This window comes from Phyllobates terribilis, unplaced genomic scaffold, assembly GCF_046119375.1.
Source record: "Phyllobates terribilis strain yellow unplaced genomic scaffold, ASM4611937v1 Scaffold_3__8_contigs__length_932513732, whole genome shotgun sequence".
NCBI classification, from domain to species: domain Eukaryota; kingdom Metazoa; phylum Chordata; class Amphibia; order Anura; family Dendrobatidae; genus Phyllobates; species Phyllobates terribilis.
This window is the reverse complement of record NW_027362763.1, coordinates 3,594,208-3,620,296: the sequence shown is the minus strand read 5'-3', so window position 1 is coordinate 3,620,296 and position 26,089 is coordinate 3,594,208. Positions and strand designations below refer to the sequence as shown.

At 39.0% G+C, this 26,089-nt stretch overlaps 13 non-coding genes across 13 annotated transcripts; all 13 read right to left on the bottom strand.

Annotated features, from left to right (window-relative positions):
* Positions 1-192: 192 nt before the first annotated feature.
* Positions 193-264, bottom strand: TRNAG-UCC (transfer RNA glycine (anticodon UCC)). Its single transcript has one exon. It is a non-coding gene; the product is annotated as a tRNA-Gly (tRNA).
* Positions 265-1,612: 1,348 nt separating this feature from the next.
* On the bottom strand, positions 1,613-1,684 carry TRNAG-UCC (transfer RNA glycine (anticodon UCC)). Its single transcript has one exon. It is a non-coding gene; the product is annotated as a tRNA-Gly (tRNA).
* A 96-nt stretch (positions 1,685-1,780) lies between these two features.
* TRNAG-CCC (transfer RNA glycine (anticodon CCC)) lies at positions 1,781-1,852 on the bottom strand. Its single transcript has one exon. It is a non-coding gene; the product is annotated as a tRNA-Gly (tRNA).
* A 1,182-nt stretch (positions 1,853-3,034) lies between these two features.
* Positions 3,035-3,106, bottom strand: TRNAG-UCC (transfer RNA glycine (anticodon UCC)). Its single transcript has one exon. It is a non-coding gene; the product is annotated as a tRNA-Gly (tRNA).
* A 2,784-nt stretch (positions 3,107-5,890) lies between these two features.
* Positions 5,891-5,962, bottom strand: TRNAG-UCC (transfer RNA glycine (anticodon UCC)). Its single transcript has one exon. It is a non-coding gene; the product is annotated as a tRNA-Gly (tRNA).
* Positions 5,963-6,058: 96 nt separating this feature from the next.
* TRNAG-CCC (transfer RNA glycine (anticodon CCC)) lies at positions 6,059-6,130 on the bottom strand. Its single transcript has one exon. It is a non-coding gene; the product is annotated as a tRNA-Gly (tRNA).
* Positions 6,131-7,312: 1,182 nt separating this feature from the next.
* TRNAG-UCC (transfer RNA glycine (anticodon UCC)) lies at positions 7,313-7,384 on the bottom strand. Its single transcript has one exon. It is a non-coding gene; the product is annotated as a tRNA-Gly (tRNA).
* Positions 7,385-10,168: 2,784 nt separating this feature from the next.
* Positions 10,169-10,240, bottom strand: TRNAG-UCC (transfer RNA glycine (anticodon UCC)). The gene has a single exon. It is a non-coding gene; the product is annotated as a tRNA-Gly (tRNA).
* A 1,349-nt stretch (positions 10,241-11,589) lies between these two features.
* Positions 11,590-11,661, bottom strand: TRNAG-UCC (transfer RNA glycine (anticodon UCC)). The gene has a single exon. It is a non-coding gene; the product is annotated as a tRNA-Gly (tRNA).
* Positions 11,662-13,010: 1,349 nt separating this feature from the next.
* TRNAG-UCC (transfer RNA glycine (anticodon UCC)) lies at positions 13,011-13,082 on the bottom strand. The gene has a single exon. It is a non-coding gene; the product is annotated as a tRNA-Gly (tRNA).
* A 96-nt stretch (positions 13,083-13,178) lies between these two features.
* On the bottom strand, positions 13,179-13,250 carry TRNAG-CCC (transfer RNA glycine (anticodon CCC)). The gene has a single exon. It is a non-coding gene; the product is annotated as a tRNA-Gly (tRNA).
* A 4,181-nt stretch (positions 13,251-17,431) lies between these two features.
* TRNAG-CCC (transfer RNA glycine (anticodon CCC)) lies at positions 17,432-17,503 on the bottom strand. The gene has a single exon. It is a non-coding gene; the product is annotated as a tRNA-Gly (tRNA).
* Positions 17,504-18,853: 1,350 nt separating this feature from the next.
* TRNAG-CCC (transfer RNA glycine (anticodon CCC)) lies at positions 18,854-18,925 on the bottom strand. Its single transcript has one exon. It is a non-coding gene; the product is annotated as a tRNA-Gly (tRNA).
* Positions 18,926-26,089: the final 7,164 nt, after the last annotated feature.

Genomic DNA, 26,089 nt, shown 5'->3' with positions numbered 1-26,089 from the left:
AAAAAAAAACCCACATAAGTATTGCATTGACCAGGAATCAATCGCAGGTCAACTGCTTGGAAGGCAGGTTTGCTCACCACTATACCAAAAATGCTTAAGGTACCCAGCATTTTTTTCACATTTTCTGCACTAACCCTACAAAATTGTTAGTAAAAATTATGACGTGCCTGAAAAAAAGCCACACCCATGTTTTGCATTGGCCAGGAATCGAACCCGGGTCAACTGCTTGGAAGGCAGCTATGCTCACCACTATACCACCAATGCTTACGGGATCAACTTTTTTTTTACATTTTCTGCACTAACATTACAAAATAGTTTGTATAATGTATGATAAGGCAGAAATAAAACTACATAAGTATTGCATTGGCCGGAATCAAACCCAGGTCAACTGCTTGGGAAGCAGCTATGCTCACCACTATACCACCAATGCATGAACCAAATTGACTGGTTTGGGATTATGGCTGTTAAATCTGCTAAAGTTTTACTTAAAAAAAGGAGGACTGAATATGTCTTGAAAGAGCCAATTACTAAAAAGTTTAAAAACAAGGCAAAGCATTGTCCAAAACTCAAAGATGAATTCTTGTGAATCAGCTATGTAGCTTTTCCACCAATTCTTACATTTCTCTCAATTATTTTCACTTTTTTGCCAATAAGGTAACTAAACTCTTACCAAGAAAGAAAGTACACTATGAGCCTTAGCTCAAACAGATTACAAAGAGTCAACAGCAGCACCAAATTCCCCCTAAAGACCTCTGCCATTTTTGGCATTTTTAACACTAACTCTAAAGTCAGAGGAGTTTTTGGAATCAGTTATGTAGCTTTTCCACCTCTGCCTACAAATTCACTCAATTAGCTTTGCTTTATGCCCACTAAGGTAGCTAAAGTGTTACCAAGAAAGAAATAAAAGCATAAGCCTTAGCACAGAAAGTGAAAAAGATTCCAAACACCACCAAATGCAAAAAAACAATGAGTTCTTCAAGAATTAAACTATGGCCTATTGTTTTAAAAGCAACTACACCCACCAGCATAACACAAATGTCAACCCTGACATTGCTTTCGTATTGGAGACTAACCCTACAAAGTATTTAATCAGCAACTGAAGAGCAGAAGATCAGTTAGATGAGACAGTTGAAAAAAATCTAAGAAATATTCTCTTCAATTTTTTTCTCATTTTCGTGGTTGCTAAACTCTAAGAAGAAAGAAGAGCATGAGCCTTAACACGAAAAATTAAAACAGACTAAAAGCATCACCAAATGTGAAAAACAATTCATGTGTTGGCCAGGAATCAAACCCGGGTCAACTGCTTGGAAGGCAGCTATGCTCACCACTATACCACCAACACTTACAGAACCCATGTTTTTTTCTTACATTTTCTGCACTAACAATACAAAATTATTAGTAAAAAGTAAGACGTGCCAGGAAAAAAAAACCCACATAAGTATTGCATTGACCAGGAATCAATCGCAGGTCAACTGCTTGGAAGGCAGGTTTGCTCACCACTATACCAAAAATGCTTAAGGTACCCAGCATTTTTTTCACATTTTCTGCACTAACCCTACAAAATTGTTAGTAAAAAGTATGACGTGCCTGAAAAAAAAACACACCCATGTTTTGCATTGGCCAGGAATCGAACCCGGGCCAACTGCTTGGAAGGCAGCTATGCTCACCACTATACCACCAATGCTTACAGGATCAGCTTTTTTTTTTACATTTTCTGCACTAACATTACAAAATAGTTTGTAAAATGTATGATATGCCAGAAATAAAACTACATCAGTTTTGCATTGGCCAGGAATCGAACCCGGGTCAACTGCTTGGGAAGCAGTTATGCTCACCACTATACCACCAATGCATAAACCAACTTGACTGGTTTGGGATTATGGCTGTTAAATCTGCTAAAGTTTTACTTAAAAAAAGGAGGACTGAATATGTCTTGAAAGAGCCAATTACTAAAAAGTTTAAAAACAAGGCAAAGCATTGTCCAAAACTCAAAGATGAAATCTTGTGAATCAGCTATGGAGCTTTTCCACCAATTCTTACAATTCTCTCATTTATTTTCACTTTTTTGCCAATAAGGTAACTAAACTCTTACCAAGAAAGAAAGTAAACTATGAGCCTTAGCTCAAAATGATTACAAAGAGTCAGCACCAGCACCAAATTACCCCTAAAGACCTCTGCCATTTTTGGCATTTTTAACACTAACTCTAAAGACAGAGGAGTTTTTGGAATCAGTTATGTAGCTTTTCCACCTCTGCCTACAAATTCTCTCAATTAGCTTTGCTTTTTGCCAACTAAGGTAGCTAAAGTGTTACCAAGAAAGAAATAAAAACATAAGCCTTAGCACAGAAAGTGAAAAAGAGTCCAAACACCACCAAATGCAAAAAAACAATGAGTTCTTCAAGAATTAAACTATGGCCTATTGTTTTAAAAGCAACTACACCCACCAGCATAACACCAATGCCAACCCTGACATTGCTTTCATATTGGAGACTAACCCTACAAAGTGTTTAATCAACAACTGAAGAGCAGAAGATCAGTTAGATGAGACAGTTGAAAAAAAGCTAAGAAATATTCTCTTCAATTTTTTTCTCATTTTCGTGGTTGCTAAACTCTAAGAAGAAAGAAGAGCCTGAGACTTAACACGAAAAATTAAAACAGTCTAAAAGCATCACCAAATGTGAAAAACAATTCATGCGTTGGCTGAGAATCGAACTCAGGTCAACTACTTGGAAGGCAGCGATTCTTACCACTATACCACCAACACTTACAGAAGCCATGTTTTTTTCTTACATTTTCTGCACTAACAATACGAAATTATTAGTAAAAAGTAAGACGTGCCAGGAAAAAAAACCCCACATAAGTATTGCATTGACCAGGAATCAATCGCAGGTCAACTGCTTGGAAGGCAGGTTTGCTCACCACTATACCAAAAATGCTTAAGGTACCCAGCATTTTTTTCACATTTTCTGCACTAACCCTACAAAATTGTTAGTAAAAAGTATGACGTGCCTGAAAAAAAAAAACACGGATGTTTTGTATTGGCCGGGAATTGAACCCAGGTCAACTGCTTGGAAGGCAGCTATGCTCACCACTATACCACCAATGCTTACAAGGTCAGCTTTTTTTTTTACATTTTCTGCACTAACATTACAAAATAGTTTGTAAAATGTATGATATGCCAGAAATAAAACTACATAAGTATTGCATTGGCTGGAAATAGAACCGGGGTCAACTGCTTGGGAAGCAGCTATGCTCACCACTATACCACCAATGCATGAACCCACTTGACTGGTTTGGGATTTTGGCTGTTAAATCTGCTAAAGTTTTACTTAAAAAAGGAGGACTGAATATGTCTTGAAAGAGCCAATTACTAAAAAGTTTAAAAACAAGGCAAAGCATTGTCCAAAACTTAAAGATGAATTCTTGTGAATCAGCTATGTAGCTTTTCCACCAATTCTTACATTTCTCTCAATTATTTTCACTTTTTTGCCAATAAGGTAACTAAACTCTTACAAAGAAAGAAAGTACACTATGAGCCTTAGCTCAAACAGATTACAAAGAGTCAACAGCAGCACCAAATTCCCCCTAAAGACCTCTGCTATTTTTGGCATTTTTAACACTAACTCTAAAGACAGAGGAGTTTTTGGAATCAGTTATGTAGCTTTTCCACCTCTGCCTACAAATTCTCTCAATTAGCTTTGCTTTCTGCCCACTAAGGTAGCTAAAGTGTTACCAAGAAAGAAATAAAAGCATAAGCCTTAGCACAGAAAGTGAAAAAGATTCCAAACACCACCAAATGCAAAAAAACAATGAGTTCTTCAAGAATTAAACTATGGCCTATTGTTTTAAAAGCAACTACACCGACCAGCATAACACCAATGTCAACCCTGACATTGCTTTCGTATTGGAGACTAACCCTACAAAGTGTTTAATCAACAACTGAAGAGCAGAAGATCAGTTAGATGAGACAGTTGAAAAAAAGCTAAGAAATATTCTCTTCAATTTTTTTCTCTTCAATTTTTTTCTCATTTTCGTGGTTGGTAAACTCTAAGAAGAAAGAAGAGCCTGAGACTTAACACGAAAAATTAAAACAGACTAAAAGCATCACCAAATGTGAAAAACAATTCATGCGTTGGCTGAGAATCGAACTCAGGTCAACTACTTGGAAGGCAGCGATTCTCACCACTATACCACCAACACTTACAGAAGCCAAGTATTTTTCTTCCATTTTCTGCACTAACAATACCAAATTATTAGTAAAAAGTAAGACGTGCCAGGAAAAAAAAACCCACATAAGTATTGCATTGACCAGGAATCAATCGCAGGTCAACTGCTTGGAAGGCAGGTTTGCTCACCACTATACCAAAAATGCTTAAGGTACCCAGCATTTTTTTCACATTTTCTGCACTAACCCTACAAAATTGTTAGTAAAAATTATGACGTGCCTGAAAAAAAGCTACACCCATGTTTTGCATTGGCCAGGAATCAAACCCGGGTCAACTGCTTGGAAGGCAGCTATGCTCACCACTATACCACCAATGCTTACGGGATCAAATTTTTTTTTACATTTTCTGCACTAACATTACAAAATAGTTTGTATAATGTATGATAAGCCAGAAATAAAACTACATAAGTATTGCATTGGCCGGAATCAAACCCAGGTCAACTGCTTGGGAAGCAGCTATGCTCACCACTATACCACCAATGCATGAACCAAATTGACTGGTTTGGGATTATGGCTGTTAAATCTGCTAAAGTTTTACTTAAAAAAAGGAGGACTGAATATGTCTTGAAAGAGCCAATTACTAAAAAGTTTAAAAACAAGGCAAAGCATTGTCCAAAACTCAAAGATGAATTCTTGTGAATCAGCTATGTAGCTTTTCCACCAATTCTTACATTTCTCTCAATTATTTTCACTTTTTTGCCAATAAGGTAACTAAACTCTTACCAAGAAAGAAAGTACACTATGAGCCTTAGCTCAAACAGATTACAAAGAGTCAACAGCAGCACCAAATTCCCCCTAAAGACCTCTGCCATTTTTGGCATTTTTAACACTAACTCTAAAGTCAGAGGAGTTTTTGGAATCAGTTATGTAGCTTTTCCACCTCTGCCTACAAATTCACTCAATTAGCTTTGCTTTATGCCCACTAAGGTAGCTAAAGTGTTACCAAGAAAGAAATAAAAGCATAAGCCTTAGCACAGAAAGTGAAAAAGATTCCAAACACCACCAAATGCAAAAAAACAATGAGTTCTTCAAGAATTAAACTATGGCCTATTGTTTTAAAAGCAACTACACCCACCAGCATAACACAAATGTCAACCCTGACATTGCTTTCGTATTGGAGACTAACCCTACAAAGTATTTAATCAGCAACTGAAGAGCAGAAGATCAGTTAGATGAGACAGTTGAAAAAAATCTAAGAAATATTCTCTTCAATTTTTTTCTCATTTTCGTGGTTGCTAAACTCTAAGAAGAAAGAAGAGCATGAGCCTTAACACGAAAAATTAAAACAGACTAAAAGCATCACCAAATGTGAAAAACAATTCATGTGTTGGCCAGGAATCAAACCCGGGTCAACTGCTTGGAAGGCAGCTATGCTCACCACTATACCACCAACACTTACAGAACCCATGTTTTTTTCTTACATTTTCTGCACTAACAATACAAAATTATTAGTAAAAAGTAAGACGTGCCAGGAAAAAAAAACCCACATAAGTATTGCATTGACCAGGAATCAATCGCAGGTCAACTGCTTGGAAGGCAGGTTTGCTCACCACTATACCAAAAATGCTTAAGGTACCCAGCATTTTTTTCACATTTTCTGCACTAACCCTACAAAATTGTTAGTAAAAAGTATGACGTGCCTGAAAAAAAAACACACCCATGTTTTGCATTGGCCAGGAATCGAACCCGGGCCAACTGCTTGGAAGGCAGCTATGCTCACCACTATACCACCAATGCTTACAGGATCAGCTTTTTTTTTTACATTTTCTGCACTAACATTACAAAATAGTTTGTAAAATGTATGATATGCCAGAAATAAAACTACATCAGTTTTGCATTGGCCAGGAATCGAACCCGGGTCAACTGCTTGGGAAGCAGTTATGCTCACCACTATACCACCAATGCATAAACCAACTTGACTGGTTTGGGATTATGGCTGTTAAATCTGCTAAAGTTTTACTTAAAAAAAGGAGGACTGAATATGTCTTGAAAGAGCCAATTACTAAAAAGTTTAAAAACAAGGCAAAGCATTGTCCAAAACTCAAAGATGAAATCTTGTGAATCAGCTATGGAGCTTTTCCACCAATTCTTACAATTCTCTCATTTATTTTCACTTTTTTGCCAATAAGGTAACTAAACTCTTACCAAGAAAGAAAGTAAACTATGAGCCTTAGCTCAAAATGATTACAAAGAGTCAGCACCAGCACCAAATTACCCCTAAAGACCTCTGCCATTTTTGGCATTTTTAACACTAACTCTAAAGACAGAGGAGTTTTTGGAATCAGTTATGTAGCTTTTCCACCTCTGCCTACAAATTCTCTCAATTAGCTTTGCTTTTTGCCAACTAAGGTAGCTAAAGTGTTACCAAGAAAGAAATAAAAACATAAGCCTTAGCACAGAAAGTGAAAAAGAGTCCAAACACCACCAAATGCAAAAAAACAATGAGTTCTTCAAGAATTAAACTATGGCCTATTGTTTTAAAAGCAACTACACCCACCAGCATAACACCAATGCCAACCCTGACATTGCTTTCATATTGGAGACTAACCCTACAAAGTGTTTAATCAACAACTGAAGAGCAGAAGATCAGTTAGATGAGACAGTTGAAAAAAAGCTAAGAAATATTCTCTTCAATTTTTTTCTCATTTTCGTGGTTGCTAAACTCTAAGAAGAAAGAAGAGCCTGAGACTTAACACGAAAAATTAAAACAGTCTAAAAGCATCACCAAATGTGAAAAACAATTCATGCGTTGGCTGAGAATCGAACTCAGGTCAACTACTTGGAAGGCAGCGATTCTTACCACTATACCACCAACACTTACAGAAGCCATGTTTTTTTCTTACATTTTCTGCACTAACAATACGAAATTATTAGTAAAAAGTAAGACGTGCCAGGAAAAAAAACCCCACATAAGTATTGCATTGACCAGGAATCAATCGCAGGTCAACTGCTTGGAAGGCAGGTTTGCTCACCACTATACCAAAAATGCTTAAGGTACCCAGCATTTTTTTCACATTTTCTGCACTAACCCTACAAAATTGTTAGTAAAAAGTATGACGTGCCTGAAAAAAAAAAACACGGATGTTTTGTATTGGCCGGGAATTGAACCCAGGTCAACTGCTTGGAAGGCAGCTATGCTCACCACTATACCACCAATGCTTACAAGGTCAGCTTTTTTTTTTACATTTTCTGCACTAACATTACAAAATAGTTTGTAAAATGTATGATATGCCAGAAATAAAACTACATAAGTATTGCATTGGCTGGAAATAGAACCCGGGTCAACTGCTTGGGAAGCAGCTATGCTCACCACTATACCACCAATGCATGAACCCACTTGACTGGTTTGGGATTTTGGCTGTTAAATCTGCTAAAGTTTTACTTAAAAAAGGAGGACTGAATATGTCTTGAAAGAGCCAATTACTAAAAAGTTTAAAAACAAGGCAAAGCATTGTCCAAAACTTAAAGATGAATTCTTGTGAATCAGCTATGTAGCTTTTCCACCAATTCTTACATTTCTCTCAATTATTTTCACTTTTTTGCCAATAAGGTAACTAAACTCTTACAAAGAAAGAAAGTACACTATGAGCCTTAGCTCAAACAGATTACAAAGAGTCAACAGCAGCACCAAATTCCCCCTAAAGACCTCTGCTATTTTTGGCATTTTTAACACTAACTCTAAAGACAGAGGAGTTTTTGGAATCAGTTATGTAGCTTTTCCACCTCTGCCTACAAATTCTCTCAATTAGCTTTGCTTTCTGCCCACTAAGGTAGCTAAAGTGTTACCAAGAAAGAAATAAAAGCATAAGCCTTAGCACAGAAAGTGAAAAAGATTCCAAACACCACCAAATGCAAAAAAACAATGAGTTCTTCAAGAATTAAACTATGGCCTATTGTTTTAAAAGCAACTACACCGACCAGCATAACACCAATGTCAACCCTGACATTGCTTTCGTATTGGAGACTAACCCTACAAAGTGTTTAATCAACAACTGAAGAGCAGAAGATCAGTTAGATGAGACAGTTGAAAAAAAGCTAAGAAATATTCTCTTCAATTTTTTTCTCTTCAATTTTTTTCTCATTTTCGTGGTTGGTAAACTCTAAGAAGAAAGAAGAGCCTGAGACTTAACACGAAAAATTAAAACACACTAAAAGCATCACCAAATGTGAAAAACAATTCATGCGTTGGCTGAGAATCGAACTCAGGTCAACTACTTGGAAGGCAGCGATTCTCACCACTATACCACCAACACTTACAGAAGCCATGTATTTTTCTTCCATTTTCTGCACTAAAAATACCAAATTATTAGTAAAAAGTAAGACGTGCCAGGAAAAAAAAACCCACATAAGTATTGCATTGACCAGGAATCAATCGCAGGTCAACTGCTTGGAAGGCAGGTTTGCTCACCACTATACCAAAAATGCTTAAGGTACCCAGCATTTTTTTCACATTTTCTGCACTAACCCTACAAAATTGTTAGTAAAAATTATGACGTGCCTGAAAAAAAGCTACACCCATGTTTTGCATTGGCCAGGAATCAAACCCGGGTCAACTGCTTGGAAGGCAGCTATGCTCACCACTATACCACCAATGCTTACGTGATCAAATTTTTTTTTACATTTTCTGCACTAACATTACAAAATAGTTTGTATAATGTATGATAAGCCAGAAATAAAACTACATAAGTATTGCATTGGCCGGAATCAAACCCAGGTCAACTGCTTGGGAAGCAGCTATGCTCACCACTATACCACCAATGCATGAAACAAATTGACTGGTTTGGGATTATGGCTGTTAAATCTGCTAAAGTTTTACTTAAAAAAAGGAGGACTGAATATGTCTTGAAAGAGCCAATTACTAAAAAGTTTAAAAACAAGGCAAAGCATTGTCCAAAACTCAAAGATGAATTCTTGTGAATCAGCTATGTAGCTTTTCCACCAATTCTTACATTTCTCTCAATTATTTTCACTTTTTTGCCAATAAGGTAACTAAACTCTTACCAAGAAAGAAAGTAAACTATGAGCCTTAGCTCAAACAGATTACAAAGAGTCAACAGCAGCACCAAATTCCCCCTAAAGACCTCTGCCATTTTTGGCATTTTTAACACTAACTCTAAAGACAGAGGAGTTTTTGGAATCAGTTATGTAGCTTTTCCACCTCTGCCTACAAATTCTCTCAATTAGCTTTGCTTTTTGCCAACTAAGGTAGCTAAAGTGTTACCAAGAAAGAAATAAAAACATAAGCCTTAGCACAGAAAGTGAAAAAGAGTGCAAACACCACCAAATGCAAAAAAACAATGAGTTCTTCAAGAAATAAACTATGGCCTCTTGTTTTAAATGGAACTACACCCGCCAGAATAACACCAATGCTAACCCTGACATTGCTTTCGTATTGGAGACTAACCCTGCAAAGTATTTAATCAACAACTGAAGAGCAGAAGATCAGTTAGATGAGACAGTTGAAAAAAATCTAAGAAATATTCTCTTCAATTTTTTTCTCATTTTCGTGGTTGCTAAACTCTAAGAAGAAAGAAGAGCATGAGCCTTAACACGAAAAATTAAAACAGACTAAAAGCATCACCAAATGTGAAAAACAATTCATGCGTTGGCTGGGAATCAAACCCGGGTCAACTGCTTGGAAGGCAGCTATGCTCACCACTATACCACCAACACTTACAGAAGCCATGTTTTTTTCTTACATTTTCTGCACTAACAATACAAAATTATTAGTAAAAAGTAAGACGTGCCAGGAAAAAAAAACCCACATAAGTATTGCATTGACCAGGAATCAATCGCAGGTCAACTGCTTGGAAGGCAGGTTTGCTCACCACTATACCAAAAATGCTTAAGGTACCCAGCATTTTTTTCACATTTTCTGCACTAACCCTACAAAATTGTTAGTAAAAATTATGACGTGCCTGAAAAAAAGCCACACCCATGTTTTGCATTGGCCAGGAATCGAACCCGGGTCAACTGCTTGGAAGGCAGCTATGCTCACCACTATACCACCAATGCTTACAAGGTCAGCTTTTTTTTTTACATTTTCTGCACTAACATTACAAAATAGTTTGTATAATGTATGATAAGGCAGAAATAAAACTACATAAGTATTGCATTGGCCGGAATCAAACCCAGGTCAACTATTTGGGAAGCAGCTATGCTCACCACTATACCACCAATGCATGAACCAAATTGACTGGTTTGGGATTATGGCTGTTAAATCTGCTAAAGTTTTACTTAAAAAAAGGAGGACTGAATATGTCTTGAAAGAGCCAATTACTAAAAAGTTTAAAAACAAGGCAAAGCATTGTCCAAAACTCAAAGATGAATTCTTGTGAATCAGCTATGTAGCTTTTCCACCAATTCTTACATTTCTCTCAATTATTTTCACTTTTTTGCCAATAAGGTAACTAAACTCTTACCAAGAAAGAAAGTACACTATGAGCCTTAGCTCAAACAGATTACAAAGAGTCAACAGCAGCACCAAATTCCCCCTAAAGACCTCTGCCATTTTTGGCATTTTTAACACTAACTCTAAAGTCAGAGGAGTTTTTGGAATCAGTTATGTAGCTTTTCCACCTCTGCCTACAAATTCACTCAATTAGCTTTGCTTTATGCCCACTAAGGTAGCTAAAGTGTTACCAAGAAAGAAATAAAAGCATAAGCCTTAGCACAGAAAGTGAAAAAGATTCCAAACACCACCAAATGCAAAAAAACAATGAGTTCTTCAAGAATTAAACTATGGCCTATTGTTTTAAAAGCAACTACACCCACCAGCATAACACCAATGTCAACCCTGACATTGCTTTCGTATTGGAGACTAACCCTACAAAGTATTTAATCAGCAACTGAAGAGCAGAAGATCAGTTAGATGAGACAGTTGAAAAAAATCTAAGAAATATTCTCTTCAATTTTTTTCTCATTTTCGTGGTTGCTAAACTCTAAGAAGAAAGAAGAGCATGAGCCTTAACACGAAAAATTAAAACAGACTAAAAGCATCACCAAATGTGAAAAACAATTCATGTGTTGGCCAGGAATCAAACCCGGGTCAACTGCTTGGAAGGCAGCTATGCTCACCACTATACCACCAACACTTACAGAACCCATGTTTTTTTCTTACATTTTCTGCACTAACAATACAAAATTATTAGTAAAAAGTAAGACGTGCCAGGAAAAAAAAACCCACATAAGTATTGCATTGACCAGGAATCAATCGCAGGTCAACTGCTTGGAAGGCAGGTTTGCTCACCACTATACCAAAAATGCTTAAGGTACCCAGCATTTTTTTCACATTTTCTGCACTAACCCTACAAAATTGTTAGTAAAAAGTATGACGTGCCTGAAAAAAAAACACACCCATGTTTTGCATTGGCCAGGAATCGAACCCGGGCCAAATGCTTGGAAGGCAGCTATGCTCACCACTATACCACCAATGCTTACAGGATCAGCTTTTTTTTTTACATTTTCTGCACTAACATTACAAAATAGTTTGTAAAATGTATGATAAGGCAGAAATAAAACTACATAAGTATTGCATTGGCCGGAATCAAACCCAGGTCAACTATTTGGGAAGCAGCTATGCTCACCACTATACCACCAATGCATGAACCAAATTGACTGGTTTGGGATTATGGCTGTTAAATCTGCTAAAGTTTTACTTAAAAAAAGGAGGACTGAATATGTCTTGAAAGAGCCAATTACTAAAAAGTTTAAAAACAAGGCAAAGCATTGTCCAAAACTCAAAGATGAATTCTTGTGAATCAGCTATGTAGCTTTTCCACCAATTCTTACATTTCTCTCAATTATTTTCACTTTTTTGCCAATAAGGTAACTAAACTCTTACCAAGAAAGAAAGTACACTATGAGCCTTAGCTCAAACAGATTACAAAGAGTCAACAGCAGCACCAAATTCCCCCTAAAGACCTCTGCCATTTTTGGCATTTTTAACACTAACTCTAAAGTCAGAGGAGTTTTTGGAATCAGTTATGTAGCTTTTCCACCTCTGCCTACAAATTCACTCAATTAGCTTTGCTTTATGCCCACTAAGGTAGCTAAAGTGTTACCAAGAAAGAAATAAAAGCATAAGCCTTAGCACAGAAAGTGAAAAAGATTCCAAACACCACCAAATGCAAAAAAACAATGAGTTCTTCAAGAATTAAACTATGGCCTATTGTTTTAAAAGCAACTACACCCACCAGCATAACACCAATGTCAACCCTGACATTGCTTTCGTATTGGAGACTAACCCTACAAAGTATTTAATCAGCAACTGAAGAGCAGAAGATCAGTTAGATGAGACAGTTGAAAAAAATCTAAGAAATATTCTCTTCAATTTTTTTCTCATTTTCGTGGTTGCTAAACTCTAAGAAGAAAGAAGAGCATGAGCCTTAACACGAAAAATTAAAACAGACTAAAAGCATCACCAAATGTGAAAAACAATTCATGTGTTGGCCAGGAATCAAACCCGGGTCAACTGCTTGGAAGGCAGCTATGCTCACCACTATACCACCAACACTTACAGAACCCATGTTTTTTTCTTACATTTTCTGCACTAACAATACAAAATTATTAGTAAAAAGTAAGACGTGCCAGGAAAAAAAAACCCACATAAGTATTGCATTGACCAGGAATCAATCGCAGGTCAACTGCTTGGAAGGCAGGTTTGCTCACCACTATACCAAAAATGCTTAAGGTACCCAGCATTTTTTTCACATTTTCTGCACTAACCCTACAAAATTGTTAGTAAAAAGTATGACGTGCCTGAAAAAAAAACACACCCATGTTTTGCATTGGCCAGGAATCGAACCCGGGCCAAATGCTTGGAAGGCAGCTATGCTCACCACTATACCACCAATGCTTACAGGATCAGCTTTTTTTTTTACATTTTCTGCACTAACATTACAAAATAGTTTGTAAAATGTATGATATGCCAGAAATAAAACTACGTAAGTATTGCATTGGCCGGGAATCGAACCCAGGTCAACTGCTTGGGAAGCAGCTATGCTCACCACTATACCACCAATGCATGAACCCACTTGTCTGGTTTGGGATTTTGGCTGTTAAATCTGCTAAAGTTTTACTTAAAAAAGGAGGACTGAATATGTCTTGAAAGAGCCAATTACTAAAAAGTTTAAAAACAAGGCAAAGCATTGTCCAAAACTCAAAGATGAATTCTTGTGAATCAACTATGTAGCTTTTCCACCAATTCTTACATTTCTCTCAATTGTTTTCACTTTTTTGCCAATAAGGTAACTAAACTCTTACCAAGAAAGAAAGTACACAATGAGCCTTAGCTCTAAAGGATTACAAAGAGTCAGCACCAAATTCCCCCTAAAGACCTCTGCCATTTTTGGCATTTTTAACACTAACTCTAAAGACAGAGGAGTTTTTGGAATCAGTTATGTAGCTTTTCCACCTCTGCCTACAAATTCTCTTAATTAGCTTTGCTTTTTGCCAACTAAGGTAGCTAAAGTGTTACCAAGAAAGAAATAAAAGCATAAGCCTTAGCACAGAAAGTGAAAAAGAGTCCAAACACCACCAAATGCAAAAAAACAATGAGTTCTTCAAGAATTAAACTATGGCCTATTGTTTTAAAAGCAACTACACCCACCAGCATAACACCAATGCCAACCCTGATATTGCTTTCATATTGGAGACTAACCCTACAAAGTGTTTAATCAACAACTGAAGAACAGAAGATCAGTTAGATGAGACAGTTGAAAAAAAGCTAAGAAATATTCTCTTCAATTTTTTTCTCATTTTCGTGGTTGCTAAACTCTAAGAAGAAAGAAGAGCCAGAGACTTAAAACGAAAAATTAAAACAGACTAAAAGCATCGCCAAATGTGAAAAACAATTCATGCGTTGGCTGAGAATCGAACTCGGGTCAACTACTTTTAAGGCAGCGATTCTCACCACTATACCACCAACACTTACAGAAGCCATGTTCTTTTCTTATATTTTCTGCACTAACAATACGAAATTATTAGTAAAACGTAAGACGTGCCAGTTAAAAAAAACCCACATAAGTATTGCATTGACCAGGAATCAATCGCAGGTCAACTGCTTGGAAGGCAAGTTTGCTCACCACTATACCAAAAATGCTTAAGGTACCCAGCATTTTTTTCACATTTTCTGCACTAACCCTACAAAATTGTTAGTAAAAAGTATGACGTGCCTGAAAAAAAAAAACACCGATGTTTTGTATTGGCCGGGAATTGAACCCGGTTCAACTGCTTGGAAGGCAGCTATGCTCACCACTATACCACCAATGCTTACAGGGTCAGCTTTTTTTTTTACATTTTCTGCACTAACATTACAAAATAGTCTGTAAAATGTATGATATGCCAGAAATAAAACTACATAAGTATTGCATTGGCTGGAAATCGAACCCGGGTCAACTGCTTGGGAAGCAGCTATGCTCACCACTATACCATCACTGCATGAACCCACTTGACTGGTTTGGGATTTTGGCTGTTAAATCTGCTAAAGTTTTACTTAAAAAAGGAGGACTGAATATGTCTTGAAAGAGCCAATTACTAAAAAGTTTAAAAACAAGGCAAAGCTTTGTCCAAAACTCAAAGATGAATTCTTGTGAATCAGCTATGTAGCTTTTACACCAATTCTTACATTTCTCTCAATTATTTTCACTTTTTTGCCTATAAGGTAACTAAACTCTTACCAAGAAAGAAAGTACACTATGAGCCTTAGCTCAAACAGATTACAAAGATTCAACAGCAGCACCAAATTCCCCCTAAAGACCTCTGCCATTTTTGGCATTTTTAACACTAACTCTAAAGACAGAGGAGTTTTTGGAATCAGTTATGTAGCTTTTCCACCTCTGCCTACAAATTCTCTCAATTAGCTTTGCTTTTTGCCAACTAAGGTAGCTAAAGTGTTACCAAGAAAGAAATAAAAGCATAAGCCTTAGCACAGAAAGTGAAAAAGATTCCAAACACCACCAAATGCAAAAAAACAATGAGTTCTTCAAGAATTAAACTATGGCCTATTGTTTTAAAAGCAACTACACCCACCAGCATAACACTAATGCCAACCCTGACATTGACTTCATATTGGAGACTAACCCTACAAAGTGTTTAATCAACAACTGAAGAGCAGAAGATCAGTTAGATGAGACAGTTGAAAAAAATCTAAGAAATATTCTCTTCAATTTTTTTCTCATTTTCGTGGTTGCTAAACTCTAAGAAGAAAGAAGAGCCTGAGACTTAACACGAAAAATTAAAACAGACTAAAAGCATCACCAAATGTGAAAAACAATTCATGCATTGGCTGAGAATCAAACTCGGGTCAACTACTTGGAAGGCAGCGATTCTCACCACTATACCACCAACAATTACAGAAGCCACGTTTTTTTCTTACATTTTCTGCACTAACAATACGAAATTATTAGTAAAAAGTAAGACGTGCCAGGAAAAAAACCCCCACATAAGTTTTACATTGACCAGGAATCAATCGCAGGTCAACTGCTTGGAAGGCAGGTTTGCTCACCACTATACCAAAAATGCTTAAGGTACCCAGCATTTTTTTCACATTTTCTGCACTAACCCTACAAAATTGTTAGTAAAAAGTATGACGTGACTGAAAAAAAAAAACACCGATGTTTTGTATTGGCCGGGAATTGAACCCAGGTAAACTGCTTGGAAGGCAGCTATGCTCACCACTTTACCACCAATGCTTACAGGGTCAGCTTTTGTTTTTACATTTTCTGCACTAACATTACAAAATAATTTGTAAAATGTATGATATGCCAGAAATAAAATTACATAAGTATTGCATTGGCTGGAAATCGAACCTGGGTCAACTGCTTGGGAAGCAGCTATGCTCACCACTATACCACCAATGCACAAACCAACTTGACTGGTTTGGGATTTTGGCTGTTAAATCTGCTAAAGTTTTACTTAAAAAAAGGATGACTGAATATGCCTTGAAAGAGCCAATTACTAAAAAGTTTAAAAACAAGGCAAAGCATTGTCCAAAACTCAAAGATGAATTCTTGTGAATCAGCTATGTAGCTTTTCCACCAATTCTTACATTTCTCTCAATTGTTTTCACTTTTTTGCCAATAAGGTAACTAAACTCTTACCAAGAAAGAAAGTACACAATGAGCCTTAGCTCTAAAGGATTACAAAGAGTCAGCACCAAATTCCCCCTAAAGACCTCTGCCATTTTTGGCATTTTTAACACTAACTCTAAAGACAGAGGAGTTTTTGTAATCAGTTATGTACCTTTTCCACCTCTGCCTACAAATTCTCTCAATTAGCTTTGCTTTCTGCCCACTAAGGTAGCTAAAGTGTTACCAAGAAAGAAATAAAAGCATAAGCCTTAGCACAGAAAGTGAAAAAGATTCCAAACACCACCAAATGCAAAAAAACAATGAGTTCTTCAAGAATTAAACTATGGCCTATTGTTTTAAAAGCAACTACACCCACCAGCATAACACCAATGCCAACCCTGACATTGCTTTCTTATTGGAGACTAACCCTACAAAGTATTTAATAAACAACTGAAGAGCAGAAGATCAGTTAGATGAGACAGTTGAAAAAAATCTAAGAAATATTCTCTTCAATTTTTTTCTCATTTTCGTGGTTGCTAAACTCTAAGAAGAAAGAAGAGCATGAGCCTTAACATGAAAAATTAAAACAGACTAAAAGCATCACCAAATGTGAAAAACAATTCATGCGTTGGCCAGGAAACGAACCCCGGTCAACTGTTTGGAAGGCAGCTTTGCTCACCACTATACCACCAACACTTACAGAAGTCATGTTTTTTTCTTACATTTTCTGCACTAACAATACAAAATTATTAGTAAAAAGTAAGACGTGCCAGGAAAAAAAAAACCCACATAAGTATTGCATTGACCAGGAATCAATCGCAGGTCAACTGCTTGGAAGGCAGGTTTGCTCACCACTATACCAAAAATGCTTAAGGTACACAGCATTTTTTTCACATTTTCTGCACTAACCCTACAAAATTGTTAGTAAAAATTATGACGTGCCTGAAAAAAAAACACACCTATGTTTTGCATTGGCCGGGAATCGAACCCGGGTCAACTGCTTGGAAGGCAGTTATGCTCACGACTATACCACCAATGCTTACAGGATCAGCTTTTTTTTTTACATTTTCTGCACTAACATTACAAAATAGTTTGTAAAATGTATGATATGCCAGAAATAAAACTACATAAGTACTGCATTGGCCGGGTATCGAACCTGGGTCAACTGCTTGGGAAGCAGCTATGCTCACCACTATACCACCAATGCATGAACCAACTTGACTGGTTTGGGATTATGGCTGTTAAATCTGCTAAAGTTTTACTTAAAAAAAGGAGGACTGAATATGTCTTGAAAGAGCCAATTACTAAAAAGTTTAAAAACAAGGCAAAGCATTGTCCAAAACTCAAAGATGAATTCTTGTGAATCAGCTATGGAGCTTTTCCACCAATTCTTACAATTCTCTCAATTATTTTCACTTTTTTGCCAATAAGGTAACTAAACTCTTACCAAGAAAAAAAGTACACTATGAGCCTTAGCTCAAAAAGATTACAAAAAGTCAGCACTAGCACCAAGTTACCCCTAAAGACCTCTGCTATTTTTGGCATTTTTAACACTAATTCTAAAGACAGAGGAGTTTTTGGAATCAGTTATGTAGCTTTTCCACCTCTGCCTACAAATTCTCTCAATTAGCTTTGCTTTTTGCCAACTAAGATAGCTAAAGTGTTACCAAGAAAGAAATAAAAGCATAAGCCTTAGCACAGAAAGTGAAAAAGAGTCCAAACACCACCAAATGCAAAAAAACAATGAGTTCTTCAAGAATTAAACTATGGCCTATTGTTTTAAAAGCAACTACACCCACCAGCATAACACCAATGCCAACCCTGACATTGCTTTCACATTGGAGACTAACCCTACAAAGTGTTTAATCAACAACTGAAGAGTAGAAGATCAGTTAGATGAGACAGTTGAAAAAAAGCTAAGAAATATTCTCTTCAATTTTTTTCTCATTTTCGTGGTTGCTAAACTCTAAGAAGAAAGAAGAGCATGAGCCTTAACACGAAAAATTAAAACAGACTAAAAGCATCACCAAATGTGAAAAGCAATACATGCATTGGCTGAGAATCGAACTCGGGTCAACTAATTGGAAGGCAGCGATTCTCACCACGATACCACCAACACTTACAGAAGCCATGTTTTTTTCTTACATTTTCTGCACTAACAATACGAAATTATTAGTAAAAAGTAAGACGTGCCAGGAAAAAAACCCCCACATAAGTATTGCATTGAACAGGAATCAATCGCAGGTCAACTGCTTGGAAGGCAAGTTTGCTCACCACTATACCAAAAATGCTTAAGGTACCCAGCATTTTTTTCACATTTTCTGCACTAACCCTACAAAATTGTTAGTAAAAAGTATGGCGTGACCGAAAAAAAAAACACCGATGTTTGGTATTGGCCGGGAATTGAACCCAGGTCAACTGCTTGGAAGGCAGCTATGCTCAACACTATACCACCAATGCTTACAGAGTCAGCTTTTTTTTTTTACATTTTCTGCACTAACATTACAAAATAGTTTGTAAAATGTATGATATGCCAGAAATAAAGATACATAAGTATTGCATTGGCTGGAAATCGAACCCGGGTCAACTGCTTGGGAAGCAGCTATGCTCACCACTACACCACCAATGCATGAACCCACTTGACTGGTTTGGGATTTTGGCTGTTAAATCTGCTAAAGTTTTACTTAAAAAAGGAGGACTGAATATGTCTTGAAAGAGCCAATTACTAAAAAGTTTAAAAACAAGGCAAAGCATTGTCCAAAACTCAAAGATGAATTCTTGTGAATCAGCTATGGAGCTTTTCCACCAATTCTTACATTTCTCTCAATTATTATCACTTTTTTGCCAATAAGGTAACTAAACTCTTACCAAGAAAGTACACTATGAGCCTTAGCTCAAACAGATTACAAAGAGTCAACAGCAGCATCAAATTCCCCCTAAAGATCTCTGCCATTTTTGGCATTTTTAACACTAACTCTAAAGACAGAGGAGTTTTTGGAATCAGTTATGTAGCTTTTCCACATCTGCCTACAAATTCTCTCAATTAGCTTTGCTTTCTGAACACTAAAGTAGCTAAAGTGTTACCAAGAAAGAAATAAAAGCATAAGCATTAGCACAGAAAGTGAAAAAGATTCCAAACACCACCAAATGCAAAAAAACAATGAGTTCTTCAAGAATTAAACTATGGCCTATTGTTTTAAAAGCAACTACACCCACCAGCATAACACCAATGCCAACCCTGACATTGCTTTCGTATTGGAGACTAACCCTACAAAGTATTTAATCAACAACTGAAGAGCAGAAGATCAGTTAGATGAGACAGTTGAAAAGAAGCTAAGAAATATTCTCTTCAATATTTTTCTCTTTTTCGTGGTTGCTAAACTCTAAGAAGACAGAAGAGCATGAGCCTTAACACGAAAAATTAAAACAGACTAAAAGCATGACCAAATGTGAAAAACAATTCATGCGTTGGCTGAGAATCCAACTCAGGTCAACTACTTGGAAGGCAGCGATTCTCACCACTATACCACCAACACTTACAGAAGCCATGTTTTTTTCTTACATTTTCTGCACTAACAATACGAAATTATTAGCAAAAAGTTAGACATGCCAGGAAAAAAACCCACATAAGTATTGCATTGACCAGGAATCAATCGCAGGTCAACTGCTTGGAATGCAGGTTTGCTCACCACTATACCAAAAATGCTTAAGTTACCCAGCATTTTTTTCACATTTTCTGCACTAACCCTACAAAATTGTGAGTAAAAAGTATGACGTGCCTGATAAAATAAATCACCGATGTTTAGTATTAGCCAGGAATTGAAACCTGGTCAACTGCTTGGAAGGCAGCTATGCTCACCACAATACCAGCAATGCTTACAGGATCAGCTTTTTTTTTTACATTTTCTGCACTAACATTACAAAATAGTTTGTAAAATGTATGATATGCCAGAAATATAACTACATAAGTATTGCATTGGCTGGAAATTGAACCTGAGTCAACTGCTTGGGAAGCAGCTATGCTCACCACTATACCACCAATACATGAACCCACTTGACTGGTTTGGGATTTTGGCTGTTAAATCTGCTAAAGTTTTACTTAAAAAAGGAGGACTGAATATGTCTTGAAAGAGCCAATTACTAAAAAGTTTAAAAACAAGGCAAAGCATTGTCCAAAACTCAAAGATGAATTCTTGTGAATCAGCTATGGAGCTTTTCCACCAAATCTTACATTTCTCTCAATTATTTTCACTTTTTTGCCAATAAGGTAACTAAACTCTTACCAAGAAAGAAAGTACACTATGAGCCTTAGCTCCAACAGATTACAAAGAGTCTACAGCAGCACCAAATTACCCCTAAAGACCTCTGCCATTTTTGGCATTTTTAACACTAACTCTAAAGACAGAGGAGTTTTTGGAATCAGTTATGTAGCTTTTCCACCTCTGCCTACAAATTCTCTCAATTACCTTTGCTTTCTGCCCACTAAGGTAGCTAAAGTGTTACCAAGAAAGAAATAAAAGCATAAGCCTTAGCACAGAAAGTGAAAAAGATTCCAAACACCACCAAATGCAAAAAAACAATGAGTTCTTCAAGAATTAAACTATGGCCTATTGTTTTAAAAGCAACTACACCCACCAGCATAACACCAATGCCAACCCTGACATTGCTTTCATATTGGAGACTAACCCTACAAAGTGTTTAATCAACAACTGAAGAGTAGTGTTGAGCCACCCCCGTAGTGTTTGAGTTCGGTTCGGTTCGTCGAACACCTTCGAACACCGTTAAAACCAATGGCAGGCAAACAAAAACACATAGAAACATATAGAAAACACCTTCAAAGGTGTCCAAAAGCTGACAAACTGCTCAGAAGACATAACTAACACATGGAAAAGTGACAAGTACATATAGTCATGCGAAAAGAAAAGAGGTGGAGGAGTAAAAGGAGGGGGAGACACAGATATAGGCATGTCATGCCCTTCTAAAATCCAAAAAGTGGGAAGCCGACACGGCCAGTCCGCTCCTGCCCGTGCCACCTCCGTGTCGCCGGGTTTGTGCCAGAGCCGCGGTGAACCCTGATGGCCAGCCCCCCTCTCCCAATACTGGTGCCTGTCCGCTGGTGGGTCGAGCGAGCCCCCCTGTGGTGGAGGCAGCTCTAAGCTTTTTAATTTAAATTGTCTCTCTAATTTGAATGAATACACTTTAAATCCATTTACAAGGATCTATTGGAGGGCAAGTCTCATGCCAGCAGCCGCGTAATTCCAGCTCCAGTAGCGTCCACTAAAGCTGCTGCAGTTAAAAAGCTTTTATAAGGATCGAGCTCGGCTGTCCACCGCAAGGCATCCTACTGCCAGTCCCAGCCCCTATGCCTTGGGGTGCCTCCTGATGCTCTTCACTGAGTATCCCGTGGTCCCGAAGCATTTCCTTTGAAAAAATTAAGTGTCCAAACTACAGGTGATGTAGCTTGCTTAACAGCCGGGATAATCCGCTGACTAGCAGACACTGCTACTAGGCACAAAGTATTTCCTGGGCTAGATGCAGTTAAAAATTTGTAATTAGATACTCTCGTTGGATGCTGAGAAAGCATTGCATAGAGTCTCCTGGCACGCCATATATGATTCTCTTAAAAAGCTTGGGGTAGGTGTCTAGGGGACCCTTTTATAGCCAAAATCACGGCCCTGTATCACAATACGTCACCTAGGCTGAAGATAAATGGAACTGTAGCACCCTGAGGGCTCGGTTGCTACAGAGGTATTGCACCTCACCCAGAGGTGTGATATCTCACTCTCAGGTAAGGATGGAGTGTGGATCAGGACCCGACACCTGCATGCATTACACCACATTGCCGTGGGGCAGGGCGACCAATATGCCCCTGAGATGGGCACGACAGTCCCTGTCCCTGGCTGGAGTGGGGGGAGAGAACACTGAGGAAGGGGAACCCTGTAGTGCAGGAGCAGGGAGGAAGCAGTTACTGGGTGCATTGAGAAGGGAGTATAAAAGGTGGGCACCATCTTAGTTCAGTGCAGAGAAGTCTGAGCAGAAGTGGCAGGGAGCAGGGGCTCTGCATGAGCTCTGCTCCGGAGGCGGGCCTAGTAACAGAGGCCCAGGCCTGGAAGAGGGAGAAGGAAGGAAGAGGAGCGGAGAAGGCTCCAGGAACGAGGAATGAAGGGATCCCAGGGGTGCGGACGGGCGAGTCACCAACGCACGCCCGAATCCACCTGCGTGGAGGGGTCAGGCCAAAGGGGGAGACCGGTCCCCGAACTAGTGGAGGCAGGAAACGACCCTCAGCTAGAAACCGGAGGCTCTGACATTTTATGTGGCGCAGCCCCTCGCTACACCCGCTAGGAAGGCACCACATAGGGTCAGGGAAACTGGCGCCAAGTTTACCAAGAGGAGGCCCGAGGCAGCCGGACAGAAGTGTTGGTAAGAAAGGCCAGACAAAGGACACACAAAGGGGGTCCTGTGAAGCGCTCCAAAGTTATCTGGGAGTTGTCTGAGCCCCTCACCTGGTGAGCACAGTACGACGTGGGCAGCCGTTACCTGCAGACGTGGTTTGGATAATAAGAACTGTGAGTAAAGGCCCTGAACTGCATCACTGACTCCGTGTCGTTACTGCTGCTGCCCTGCACCATCACCCCCATCCTCCGCATACACTGCCTTGAGGCTATACTCCTCCCGTGGGGAGTTATGCTACGCTCTGCTGCACCCACAACACCAGCCTCAGCGGTCTGCCCTGTAGCGGCAGTTCACTCTGACCGCAATCCACGGGTGGCGTAGTCGGACATTTAAACATCAAAACCACATAAATAGTTCCGCCACTGGTTTGACCACCCTGAGCCACGGAACCGGGTCACCGCCACGAAGACTACAACCACCAGCATCCACCAAAAAGGGTCCGGCTTCGGGTGTCCCCAAGGCCCAGGGGTGCATCAGAACATTTTCATCACCTTTCACAATCACCAATGGGACAAGGCAGGGAAGTCCTCTGTCCCCTCTCTTATACATCCTAGTGACGGAGCACCTGCTCTCATCAATTTGCCATAACCCCAATATTAGGTGGATTGAGGTGGGAGGCACCGAGTACAAGTGCTCTCTATTTGCTGATGATGTCCTAGTATATATCACTCAATCACATATATCCATCCATGCTGTTATGGCTGAAATAGATCACTTTGTTACATGGTCAAATTTTAAAATCAATGCAGCGAAGTCTGAGGCCCTCGATGTCTCCCTCCCCAAATCCATATAGGATTCCATCCAGTCCAACTTTCCCTTTGCCTGGCCCTCACAGGGTATCAAATACTTAGGAATTCCTATTCATAGAGACCTCTCCCATCTATGTTATCTTAATTTTGGGCCCTTTATTGAACAACTCCATACAGACCACGGTTGGCAAGTTAGAACTGTAAGATTCACTACGTGAACCACTGGTGTTTTGTGGAAAAGCACATGTACACTGTGTTCCAAATTATTATGCAAAAAGTGTTTAGGAGTGATAAGGGAAGAATTTGTTTGTTTGTCAGTTAAACTCATTGATGGTGATGTGTGTCAGGGCTCTTTATATCACTGTAAGCAATTGCAGACACCTGTGCTAATTAGTTTGGCAGGTGTGTCCATTGAAAGGCAAGACTACTTAAGAAGGCTCTCTCACATTATTAAGCAGCCTACATTTTCTGCCAAAATGGGAAAGAAAAAGGATGTGTCGGCTGCTGAGAAGCAACAAATTGTGGAGTGTTTAGGTCAAGGCATGACTACAATCAACATTGTGCGATGATCAGGATGAAGTGTCTTGGCAATCAAGAAGTATGTAGCTGATTCACAGTACACACGTGTGCGTGCTGATAAGGGCAAATTGAGGACTCTTTCCTACAGGCAATTACGTCAGGTTGAAAGAGCAGCGGCAAAAAAGCCTTGTCATAGCAGCAGACAAGTTTTTGAAGCTGCTTGTGCCTCCAACGTCCCCCGAACAACAAGATGCAGGGTCCTTCAGAGGTTTGCAGCTGTGCATACGCCATCCTGTCGACCTCCTCTATCCACTTCACACAAGCAGAAACGGCTCCAGTGGGCCAAACATTACATGAAGACTGATTTCAAAACTGTTTTGTTCACGGATGAGTGCCGTGCAGCGCTCGATGGTCCAGATGGATGGAGTGGAGGATGGCTGGTTGATGGACACCCCACGCAAACACGGCTACAGCGCCAACAAGGAGGAGGTGGAGTAATGTTTTGGGCTGGAATCATGGGGAGAGAGATTGTCGGCCCCTTTAGGATCCCTGAAGGCGCTAAAGATGAACTCCATAATGTATGTGGATTTTCTCAAACAGCACTTCCTGCCATGGTTCAAGAAGAAGAACCGTGTATTTCACAGCAAGATCATTTTTCTGCATGATAATGCACCATCTCATGCTGCACATAAAACATCTGCATCTCTGGCTGATATGGGCATAAAAGGGGACAAACTTATGGTGTGACCCCCATGCTCCCCTGACCTCTACCCCATTCAGAACCTTTGTAGCATCATTAAAAGGAGTGTCTATGATGGCGGGAGGCAGTTCACATCTAAGCAACAGCTCTGGGAGGGTATTCTGTCCTCATGCAAAACAATTGAAGCAGAAACCATCCAAAACCTGACAAATTCAATGGACGAGAGAGTTCAGAAGCTCCTTTCGAACAAGGGGTCCTATGTGAAAATGTAACATCACCTAGAATAAAGTTTTGAGTTGAAAACTGTTTGATTTCAGTTTCTAACAACCTGCTAATGCTTATAATTTCAAAAATGACCATTTTTTTGGTCTTTATTAAAATGAAAAGGTTGATCGAAAAGTTTGGGGGATCTAAGAGTGTGGCAACCCAGTAATCATGATTACTTCGAATTCTGACAATATGAGGGTCATGCTGCAGGTAGTGCAGCAAGAAGGCACTTATGTGTCTTGCGCATCTCGGAGCCCCAAAATTATTTTCCGGGCTAGATGCAGCTAAAAATTATTATTAATTTTAAATCTGGTGAAGCTTTAGTATAGATGGCCTAATAGGATCAGTGCTGCACACTGCTACAAAGCCCAAATTATTTTCCAGCCAAGATACAGATAAACATGATTAGTAATTTGAAAGCTTAAAACGGTTGGTAGGGTGATTTTAACCAATCATCAAGCTTTTACTCTCCCCAGGATGACACAGGGGTAGAAAAGTCGTTTCGGATCCATGATTTGTTCATCTTTATGAATGTGAGTCTGTCTACATTATCAGTGGAGAGCCGCGTGCGCTTATCTGTCAGCACACCACCAGCAGCGCTGAACACACGTTCAGACAGAACGCTGGCTGCGGGGCATGACAAGATCTCCAAGGCGTAAGTGGCTAGCTCCGGCCATTTATCCAGATTGGAAGCCCAAAAAGAGCAAGGGTCCAGTGACACAGTCGTGGCTTCAATGTTTACTTGGAGATACTCCTGTACCATCGTCTCTAGGCGTTGACTATGTGTCAGACTTCTTGTCTCCTGTGGCCTTGCAAAGGATAGGCTAAAAAAGTGGTGAAATGATTCCGCAAAATTGATGTTACCAGCAGATACTGTGGTTCTGTTACGGTTTGAGTGCTGAACACTTGACGGTCCCACGGTTGGCAAGTTGGAACTGTGAGATTCACTACGTGCACCACTGGTATTTTGTGGAAAAGCACATGTAAGATTCTGCAACAGTCTCTGCTGATACTCCTGCATGCGTGCATCCCTTTCTATGGCAGGAATAATTTCTGCAAATTTACTTTTGTACCGGGGATCTAACAGTGTGGCAACCCAGTAGTC